Consider the following 10,969-nt stretch of genomic DNA (forward strand, 5'->3'; position numbering starts at 1 on the left):
CTAATTCCTGGCACTGCTGCTGGGCTGGAGGAGTGATGAGGGAGACGTGGCTCTTCCCTGTGCAAAGTCCGGGGGGGGGCATGCCACAGCTCGCTCACCTCTCCAGCAGCTGGGATGTGTGCACCCCCGTGAGATGTGGTTCTCCCAGTCCCTGCCTGTGCATGCTCTACACACAGCCAAACCACATGCACTGCTTTAGATAAAAGAAACAAATGTATTCAGTAGAGAGAGACTTTCAGTGATTATAAAACAGATTAATATGCATCAGATTGATCAGTAAGAAATAAAACAAACTGCATAATAAACTAAATTTAACCCTTCAGTAGCCATACAGGTTTTGACGGTTAATATTACCACACAGATTGACTGACTCCATCAGCCAGGCCTCCCTCCCCCCCGTGGGCCATCTGTCACTCACTTGTTTCTGCTTCATAGATGGATTCCAACGGACAGCTCCCAAGACAAAAAACACCTTTGCCTATAACATGTTTCCTCATCATCCTCTGGGGTCAGGTGATCAGCCATGTCCACCAATGGGCATGATTTCCTCCACTTCAGTCAAAGGTGTGTTGCCTTATCAGGTGCTCAGGCCAGTCCATTGTTCCTGTGTGATGGCTCTGCGAGGCATGAACCCTCACTTTGCTTTGTGTTTGCCTGGATCTATTCCAGCCATGTGAGACACACACTTGGGAATATCACACAGCAGAATTTCACAGCTGTACATCTGTGACAGTGCAGGAAACGCACTACCACAACAACAATGTTCAGTATGTCATGAGCATTCCAGAAACACCTTCCATGACATATCCTGCATTGGACAATGCACAGCTACACTGTAAGGGTGAACATGAATGATACACCAATCACTCCATAGGGTGTACGTGGGGTGCAGTGTGTCACAGCAGGTGGGAGCACCCATGATGGCTGGATGGTTAAGGAGGAAGGTGTTATGTATACATGAGGGCACTGTTAGTACCTACCAGTTGTTTTCTAGGAGGAAAAGATTTTGCATGAGGTTCAGTTCAGCTTCCTCCATGCTAGTGTGGTGTTCATCTGCAGTTTTGCTGTTCCTGACACACAAAATAAGAGTTCAGTGTTGCTGCTGACTGTGAGTGATTACACACGTTTCCAACCACAGAAATAAAACCCTGAAAAATACAGACTCAGAGATACCGAAACATTTTACAAATTCACATCACTTTCACCAAACTGTTCCAAACACACACACAAATTTGTTTTGTTTCAACATTTTCTAAATAAAACATTTTTTTTCAATTTGAAATTACTTTGTATTTAGAAATTTCCTTTAATTTTATTTATAAAAATTTAAATAACAGTTGGAAAAATCCCAAACTATTTCTTTCATTTTTAAAGCCTTTACCAATAAATTCAAAAAACAAGTCATTTTTGGTTCAACACAATCATTTTTTAAATTTATTTTTAAATTGCCAGCAACCCAAAATTTCTGTTTCTCACCCACCTCTCGCTGTGAATACTGCAGGAGCCCGATCTGTGCTGAGACCAGCAGTTACTTGTGTCGACCAGTGCAGAGCATGGTGGGGAGGAAGCCCATCTTCAAGTCCCAGTTCTAGGGAGAGTTGAGGTCAGCCTGCCCATCCTGCAGCCTGGGAGTGTGGCCAGTGAGGGGTCAGGAAAGCGACTGCTGTGGTGTCAGGCTAAACCATCATTTAAAAACCGCTTTGTAACATTGAGGCAGGGGATGTTCTGTGCCCAACTCCCATCACGGTCTCTAGCTTACTGGGTGGGCTCCGTCCTGCCCCCAGAGCAGAGAGATCAGCCCAGGAGAGCCTCATGAATTTGAATCATGACCTTTTAACCTTTGTGCCATTTTGTCTCAGTGTCAGATGGGAACATTCTTCCCAAGGGCTGTGCTGAGTGGGCTCCGGGAACATGCTCAGGCCATCCCCCAGCACCACTGACAAGATGGTTAGAGTGAATCACTGGCTCTGCTATAGAACCTGACTTGGCCAATGTCAAGTTCCCCGGCTCTGGCTCATGTGCGTGAGTTCCAACCTCAAGGCAGACTGTGAAGAAGCAGGGCACAAACCCCAAATTGGCTGTCGATTCTATACTTAGATTTCACCCATCAAGCATCAAGTGTAAACGTCTTGGGCACTATAACAGCCTCACCATGGAGTCACAGACAGTCCCCTTGGGTGCTCTGAGCTATCCTGTCACCTAGGCAAGCTTTCTTTTGTGATAGATGGTCGCTTACACCAAAAATCACAACAGTGTTCAGGTCACTCCCAGTCCCAAAGGACCAGTCGCTTACCCCAGGTTAATTTCAGCTTAGATCTCACACCAAGGATGCTTGTATCCAATCCTATAAGAAACTGTCTAAGGATTTATTAACTGGGAAAAGAAATTAGTTATATACAAGGTTAAAGCAGGCACACAGACACACACACAAAAAGTTACAGTCTGAAGTTTCAAAAAGTAATAGAAGCTTCTATAATACCCTAGTTCTATATCTCCTTTGGGGCTAACCCAGGCCAAGCACTGGGGATGTTTTGCTTATGCTTAGTAATCCTTGCTGTTCAGAGTCCAAGCAGCATAAAATATACAGTTCCTCCTTGTTAGGATTTTTATTCCTTCCCTCCTTCTGATTGAACTTGCAAAATCAGTTGTCGGGAGTAATTCAGTTTCACGTCTCCTCTTCGGTGGGGTGGGAGGAACAAGCAACAAAATCTTTTGACCTCTGAACTTTAATAGCGTTTTGTCCGGTGTTGATGGGCCTTCTTTCATTGGGCGGGAGATGACACCTCCTGTGGAAAACTGGTATTTCACACTTGTTAATGGCTCTCTCCACCCTGGTGATTTACAGTTACAGAGAAAACACTTAAATATTATCTTATAACACGGGATACAGATACTGTAAGTGCGATTAATGGCTGCAGCAACTTCCAAGCATTCCATAAAGTCTGAACACTGAGCACATGTTTATAATGCTAACACCTATTATAACAACCATAACACACCGGGGAGCCAGACTGGTTCCAGCTCTGTATTTGTAAGTGTTCAGCTGAGACCTGGGGGCCTGGCTATGAGCTGGTGTCTGGTCTGCCAGTTTCACGGCCTAATCAGGAAACAACAGGGAGAGCTGATCCACTGATTATTCGGGGAGGTGGGCATTTACCCTTAAGAACCACGAGTCCTCTCTGTTACTGAGGAGGGCAGGACCATTGTGGAACTTCCCTGGATCCATAACCAGAGATGTCTCCTTCTTTCACCCCGTGGCAATGGGAATTCCCAGCATCTTCCAGGTCAGATTGTAGCGTCTTCCCATTCACATTTAGCACAGTAAAATGGCGATTTCTCTTGGAAAGGCTCTGTCAGCCTCTCACGGCTCAGAGCCGCTGTGATTCAGCGTCTTCTTTGGAATGAGGACTAGACTGAGACCGGAAATGCTGCTCCGGGGCCTGGACGTGTTCCCAGGCGCACAGTTCTGCTGTCCTCACCATGATAAATCTCGTCTCTCCAGTTTCCTATTCAGATGATTCAGTGATGAAGCTGCAATATTACACTGGGGACAGCGAGGGGAAAACGATCCTGGATCAGAACAAGGTAACGGGGGAGGGGCAGTCTCAGACCGAATGCCCCAAATCCGGGCAGAGAACAGAATTTCTATGACACTTTCTGCAGTCACAGCCATTTCCCCGCACACAATCCCAATTTTACACAGTCGGGTCTAATCTGACTGAACAAGATTCCGGTCAGGATATCAGGACAGAAACGTGTGATCATCTCCTGCGCAGACACCCCTGGGAACAGCTCCTGGTGACCTCCCCAGCTGAAGAGATGGAGGAGACGGGTCAGTCTCTGTGGATGTTCGGCATTAGTGTCCAGCAAGTCTCGTCTTACACCCCGAAGTGGCAGGGAAGATTGTCCTGTGTGATAATTACAGATGGGCTCAGCCCATCTCACAGAGCAGAACCAGCAGAACTTTGGAGGAGGGGCGATTTGCCAATTCTCACCTCAGCTCTGGATCTCAGTTTAGCAGCTGGCACCTCCTCCCCTTCCTCCCCTGACCTTGGGGTGATCATCCCACCTAGTGCTAGAGACTCGTGGCTCTGCCGGCCTGCCCTGCCCTGCCTAAGAGCTGGGGCTGTAAACTGTTTGTCTGCCCTGCCAAGGGCTTTAGACTACTGGCCTCGTCCGCCCACCCTGCCTAAGGGCCTGGACTTTATACTATTTGCTTGCTCTTCCTAGGGCTACCACCCATGTACCCCATCGGGCCCTGACCTGCCTGAGAGCCTGGGCTGTGAACTGTTGACTCACCCTGCTGAGGACTAGAAACGGCTCCTTTTTGCCTGCCCTGCCCTGTCTAAGGGCCTGGACGGAGATCTGTTTGCTCACCCTGCAGAGGGCTAGAGACTATTCCACTTTACCAGCCCAGCCCTGCCTAAGGGTCTGGGCAATGCACTGTTTGCTTGCTGTTTGAAGGTGAGAGACTGCCCCACTTTGCCTGCCCGCCCCATCTGAGGATCTGGGCTTTGAACATTTACTTGCCCTGCAGAGGGCTAGAAGCCTCCTACCTGGCCTTCCTGGCCCTGACTGCGGGTCCAGGCCCCAACTTACTGGATCGCCCTGCCTGAGGGTTGGAAGGCTCAGGACGGTGGGATTGCCCAGCTGGGACACAGAGACCCAGAACTGCTAACCTCCCCCTTTATCGCTAGAACTCCCCACAAGACATAGGGGCCAGGAGGTGCGGCCTCCCTTGGAGAATGACGGCAAGGGAGGGCCACCACCCACACCCACACTGGAAAACACACCAGAGAGGGTGGAAGTTAAGAGCTAAGCGATCCCCAGGGACAAGTGTTGCTGGTGCATGTGCAACATATAGTTTTTCTGTCTTTGCTGTGAATAATCACTTAATTATTTCACATCTTCACTTCAGTTGTTCCTTCCCTGCCCGGAGACATCATGGGACGGTTATTATGGTGCCAGAGAAGTGTCTGACCCTAAAGATGATTCTGTTTTGGGGCAGAATCATGAGGAAGGCCCTGCGGTGAGTGACAGGAACAAGGATTCACAGTCGGGTCCGGAAACTCCTCGGGGTTGTCAGCGGAGGGCAGCTCCTCCAGGTCACAGGGTCCCAGGGGTTCCTCCGGTCCACTAGGTTCAATCTGATCCTGTGGAGCCCTTCGTCAGGCAGATCCTCCAGATCAGGGCCTGCCTCAGGAGATTTCTCCCACTCAGTGGGCTCGGGTAGCTGCCCCCAGTCACTCGGGCCCGGCGGCCCTACCCAGTCACTCGGGCTGGGAAATCCGGGCAGGCTTTGGAGGCTCCGGTCGACGGGGCAGTTGCTCCAAACAGCCGCAAGGCCTGGGTCAGGCCTAGACCGCAGCCTCTGGGAAGACATGTCTCCCTCTGGTGGCAGCTTCCCCCTGACTGAGCTGCTGGGTCAGCCTTTTATACTTCCCTCCCTGGCCCTGGCTCCACCCCTCTGCTTCCGGATGGCTTGGCCTGCAGGGCCTGGGTCTGTCCAGTAAGGGCGTGGTGACCCTTCCTCAGGCCCAGGCTCCGAAGAAGGCCACAGCATCTTGCTAGAGTGACTGAGAGAAATTGGAGGATTGGGCCAAAAGAAATCTGAGGTTCAAGTGCAGAGTCCTGCACTTAGGACGGAAGAGTTCCATGAACTGCTACAGCCTGGGGACTGACTGGCTAGGCAGCAGTTCTGCAGGAAAGGACCTAGAGGTTACAGTGGACAGAAAGCTGGAATGAGTCAAGAGTATGCCTTTATTGCCAAGATGGCTAACAGCATATTGGGCTGCATTAGGAGTAGCATTGTCAGCAGATCGAGGGCAGTGATTATTCCCCTGTATTCAGCATCGGTGAGGCCTCATTTAGAGTACTGTTTCAGTATTAGGCCCCCACTACTTCCATCCTAAATGTGGGATTCTGCACTTGTCCTTGTTGTAAATTGCTCCAAACAAAGTGTGTGAGTGCTGCTACTCAGCCACGCTTTGGATTATGTGACCTGAAGGACCCAGCTTAAAACCACCAATCCAAGAGACAAGCCTAGGAACCTCCATTTTACAATGTTCAATTATGCCCACTGAACAATGTTAGCTCATATAAATGTATCAATTTAGCTAAGAAATTGATATGCACCAGCCTCGTTACTCCAAGTGGAGTCTCCAGCACACTTCAATCCAAATGCCCTGCTTTAGGTACAAATACAGACACATTTATTAGCTACAGAAGGATTTCAAGTGATTATAATTCCAAGGAAAACAAATCAGATTTGGTCAAGAAAAATTAAAACAAAACGCATCCTAAATTAAACTTAACGCATTCAGCAACCTAGCAAGGAGGTGATTCTCACCACAGGCTGGCTTGCTTCCCTTCAGCCAGATTCTGCCCTCTGGTCAGCATTTCAGTTGCTTGGTGATGTTTGTAGCTGGAGGTGGAAGAGAGAGAGCATGGCAAATGTCTTCCCCTTTTATAATATTCCTTCTCCCCTCTGGGGCTTTGCCCCCCACTCTCCCTTCAGGGTCAGATGACAAACAATGTCCTTACATGGACTCATTTATGTCCTCAGTCAGTGAGCATTGCCTCCTCATGGTTCAAAACTGATGAAGGGAAGGGAGGTGACTCACTTGAGACTAGGCCAATTGATCCTCTGTTCATACCCAGGCCAGTCCTTTGTTCCTGGAAGACTGAGCTGGGTTTTTCCTATACATGCCTTGATGAGGTGACAACTGCCCCTAGAGAATTTTGCCTGGACACATTGGAAGCCATGAGGACACATTCCTTCTTTAAACCCCCTGATAATAAAGCAGAGGATGGATATTACTATAATCGTATTGTTGTTACATTTATATTATTGTAGCAACCAAAGGTCCATTCGGGTCACAGCCATCTTCCCAGTTCCAGAAAGCTTACTGTCTAAGGGCTGATCTACACTAGAGAATTTTATTGACAAAAGTCATCATTTGTCAACAAAACAGTGCTGGTGTACATACTGCAATGATCCCTCCCCCCACCCACCCGCTGTCAAAAATGCCCTGTTTTTTTTGACAAAATGAAACCATCTCAACGAGAGGTGTAGGCCTTTTGTAGACTTAGTTTGGGCAACACAGTGTTAACGTAGACACTGCGTCCTCTTACATCAGTGGTGGGGCTATCATTCTTGTCAATTTCACCACTCCATTGACAAGAAAGCCCAAGCCCGGGCAGCTGGATCCCGGCTCCCAGCTGCGGGCCAGGAAAGAAGTCACGGGAGGTTTCTCTGCCCGCTACCCACCAGGAGCCAGATAGCCTTGTCATTTTCAAGGCTGCTGGTTCTGACAGGGAGCAGAGGGAGGGGCTGAGAAGCTGGGGCAGCTGGACCCCACTCCCCAGGAGTAAGAAGTGCTGGGTTACTTCTCCTGGGAACGGGGAGGAGGGAAGCCCCTGGTGGCTTCCCCCATCTCCCAGTGGGGAATGTGGATGGCAGAAGCCTAGAGCTGGCTCCTGGCAGGGAAGTTTTTTTCAGGGAGTTTTGCCTATATATTAAGGGCAGTATAGGAGCAAATGCAAAAAGAAAGAGTTAAAGATAATTTCCTTAATCCAAGTATTTATAGGAGTTCTGTTAAAGAAGAGCCAGGGGTAAGGTGATGTATTAGCCAGTCATTTTTCTGTGCTGAATGCCCCTTGCCTTGTGCCTGTTCCTTTCATTGTCAGGTCATGAATCAAGTACACTTGTTTCCAAGGAGCCCTCCTCCTGCTGACAGCATTGATGGGCCTGGTGTGTGCAGGACAGGACAGCCTGCTACTACAAGAGAGAGTCATGGCCTGCTCAGGAAGCGCTAAGCTCTGTTTCTACTACTAATGATCATGGTCCAGGCAGGAAACCTCAAAGACGACGGCTATCATGGATGGCCATGGACAGTGCAGAGAGCACTAAGAACTATCAGTGTTACAGATGGCGCTGGGGTAATTCCTTTTCTACAACAGCTGATCTGAGTGGCACAACCTAGTTCTAGTGACTTGTCCTTGTCTACAATAGGCCGTGCCCTACACTGGGAGTTGGTCTGGTAATGATCACCTGTGGCACAGGGGATTTCTTCATTAGTTTATGAGATTACCAGTCTCTAATGTCTCCCAATTCATGTTTAATACGCTATAGAATCTATTGGGTGAGACACAGCACAGATACAGTTTGTACAGAACTTTTCTCTCCCGCACCAGAGATGGGGGCGTTACATGATGCTCTGAGGCTGTGGTAAACCTGACGTCAGGAGGGGGCTCATCACTCATATATGGTGATGTTTGTTGCTTTCAAGTTTTATTGGATGTTTTAGCTGCAGAAATTCAGAGATAAAACCACTGATAATAACTAAAAAGGCAGGTGGGTTTGCTATTGGTTCCTTCTGGCAGCTGGTGCCAGCCTCTGAATCTATATATTTCCCTTCCGTGGCTTTGTTATCACTTGTCAGATACAGAGGAGCCCTGGCCGGGTGTTCAGGTGCAGCCAGTGCAGTGAGAGGAGGGGACAGCACGTCAGGCTGGCAATGAAGGGACATCTCTGCACTGCGGTGCTGTGGCTTCTTCTCCTCACAAGTCAGGACGCAGCAGGTAAGTCTCCTCTGCGGTTCGCCTGGGGAGCGGCACTAACTGGAACTAGGACGGTAACTTTTACAGTCAACTTTTTACCGTCTGTGTCTGGCTAGGAGGTGATGACATTTCCTGTCAGGATCGGACCTTGCCACTGTTCCCCAGGCTTCTGTTACCTGGAGATGAGGATATTGCAGTGACCTCTGCATAGGGCTGCACCGTAAACCATTCAGAGACCAAAGTGGTGCAGAACGCAGCGGCTCCTTTCCTGAGCGGGGTATCTGGCTGGGAGCGTGTTACAGCAGTGCTGTGGGATCTGCACCCGCTGCCCATCTCTGGGTGCAGGTTAAGATGTTAGTTATGATTTATAAAGTCCTAAAAGGCCTGGCACCAACCTCCCTGAGGGATCACCTCTCCCCCTGTGCCGCACTGCCAGAGCTGTGGTCAGGAACTGGTTCCCCTTTTATAAAGGAGAGGGGTGGGTGCCTGGCTTGATGATCTCTGCGAGGGCTCCAGGGCTCTGCAACTTGCTCTCCTCTTTGGGCCAAAATAGCCCAGATTTGATGACTTCCTGGCACACTGGAAAACACAGCTTTTTGATGGGGTGTGTGGGTAGGACCCAGGCTGTGCCTGACATAACGAGAGTGGGGTGGGAAGGAGTTTCTGTAGGTGTCCGGCTGGCTGAGTTCTTGTTAATATGGTCAATGCTGCTGGGATTTGCGTGTGCTGTCAATGCTGTCCGGGTGCCTAGAGCCCTGGCTAGGCCTCGCTTTAGTATTTTAACTCCAAATAAATACATCCGTAATTTGAGATCCAACAGAAATGTCTGTTTGGTCCAAACCCAACAGCTCCAAGGGCCAAGTCCTGGCTCCTCACTCCCCCAGTCACTCACTGCAGCCAATGGAAGTTTTGCATGTGTGAGGTGAGCAGGATTTGACCCACATGAGCCCAGAGCTGATTCCTCCCACAGAGGGGTGCTGTGTGAGTGTGTGTGTCTGTGTGTGTGTGTGTGTGTTGGTGTGCAGTGTGCAATGCCCTGTGCACACGAGGGTACTGGAAGTTGTGCCAGCAGGAAGATTGATCCCGAAGGAGCCCTGCCTCCCTCTCCCAGGGTTTCTGTGGGAGCAGAGAATTTTGAATACTAGCTGGAGCCTAGAGAAGCCCGACCAGCACAAGCTGCACAGCAGAGGTGCTGTATCAGGGCATCTCAGGGCCACATTGTTTTCATTCCCTCCAAGCTGCCCCGGCCCAGTTTCAGGGCTGCTCTCATTCCCCCAGCATAGAGGGGGTGCAGGCTTTTTGCCATGCTGTGTCCCAACTCTGGGCAGACTTAACACCAGTGGGGGTTTATTCCCAGACCCTGGGTTACGGCAGTACAGGCGGGTGCAGCTCAGGGAGTTAATCAGGCCCAAAGACTCCAAAACTGATTCAAAATTGGATTAGAACTAAAGCGGGTCCCAGATCTGACTTAAATAATGCAGTGATTGGAACCTGTTGGGCTGGTGTTAACGGCAGCAGAATGACCCAGGTGCTGGCAGGGCAGGGGAGTGAACTGCACAGCTGTAGCTGGTTCATGGGAACCCCATGTGCTGCTGTGCTGGCCTCAGAAACTGAAGCTAAAGCTGATCATCAGAAATGAGTCTAAATTATTGTCTTAGAGAAAAACCTGCCCTAACATGTATTGCACAGACAGCTCAGTAACTGTGCACTGAGTAGGTGTCTAATACCCAGAAATTCCTCAGCAAACAGACTGTCTAGTAAATTACCTGGAGTTTACATTTCAAATTCCCAAGCAGTTCGAATATAACATGCTGGGATTAGAGCCTGGGTACAGCTGTACATGACTGAAAATCAGAGAATTCTATGGTGACTCCTGGTGATCAGCTTGACACTGAAGGAGATGGACAATTGTTGCCGTGTGAGGTATAAATTACTGTGCAGTTATTTGTGGGATAGTGTCATGTAGTGATGTCAATCCCATGTTCTGTTTGAATGTATGTTTGTTGGATTTATGAGCCAATGTGCATCATTCCCTGAATATTTTTTATTTTATATTGCATATTTGACTTTGCTTCACATAATGCGGACACAGTGAGGCAGGGGATTATACAGTGTAGGGAAAAAAGGAAGCTTAAACACAAAATGGAAGGTTTCAGGAAGTGGAGATTTGGGTAGATGACCAGGGAGGACTATAAAAATACTGCTCGAGCATGCAGGAGTGAAATCAGGGAGGCAAAAGCACAATTGGATTTGCAGCTAGCAGGAGACGTGAAGGGTAACAAGAAGGGTTTCTACAGATATGTAAGCAACAAGATCAGGGAATATATGGGCCCCTTACAGAATAGGGGAGGCAACCTAGTCACAAAGCTTCTGATACAGTCTGCCACAGTATTCTTATCAGCAAGTT

The 10,969-nt window shown here is 49.0% G+C and overlaps 1 protein-coding gene across 1 annotated transcript in view; it reads left to right on the forward strand.

Annotated features, from left to right (window-relative positions):
• LOC137165005 (antigen WC1.1-like) overlaps window positions 1-10,969 on the forward strand; it is a gene marked incomplete at both ends in the record, with an annotated part of 49,704 nt that overhangs the window by 16,186 nt on the left and 22,549 nt on the right. The gene's annotated exons all lie outside the window — the stretch shown is intronic.

Source organism: Emydura macquarii, unplaced genomic scaffold (genome assembly GCF_026122565.2).
Source record: "Emydura macquarii macquarii isolate MOO-44397 ecotype Brisbane River unplaced genomic scaffold, CSIRO-AGI_Emac_v2 contig_2731, whole genome shotgun sequence".
In the NCBI taxonomy this organism is placed as follows: domain Eukaryota; kingdom Metazoa; phylum Chordata; order Testudines; family Chelidae; genus Emydura; species Emydura macquarii.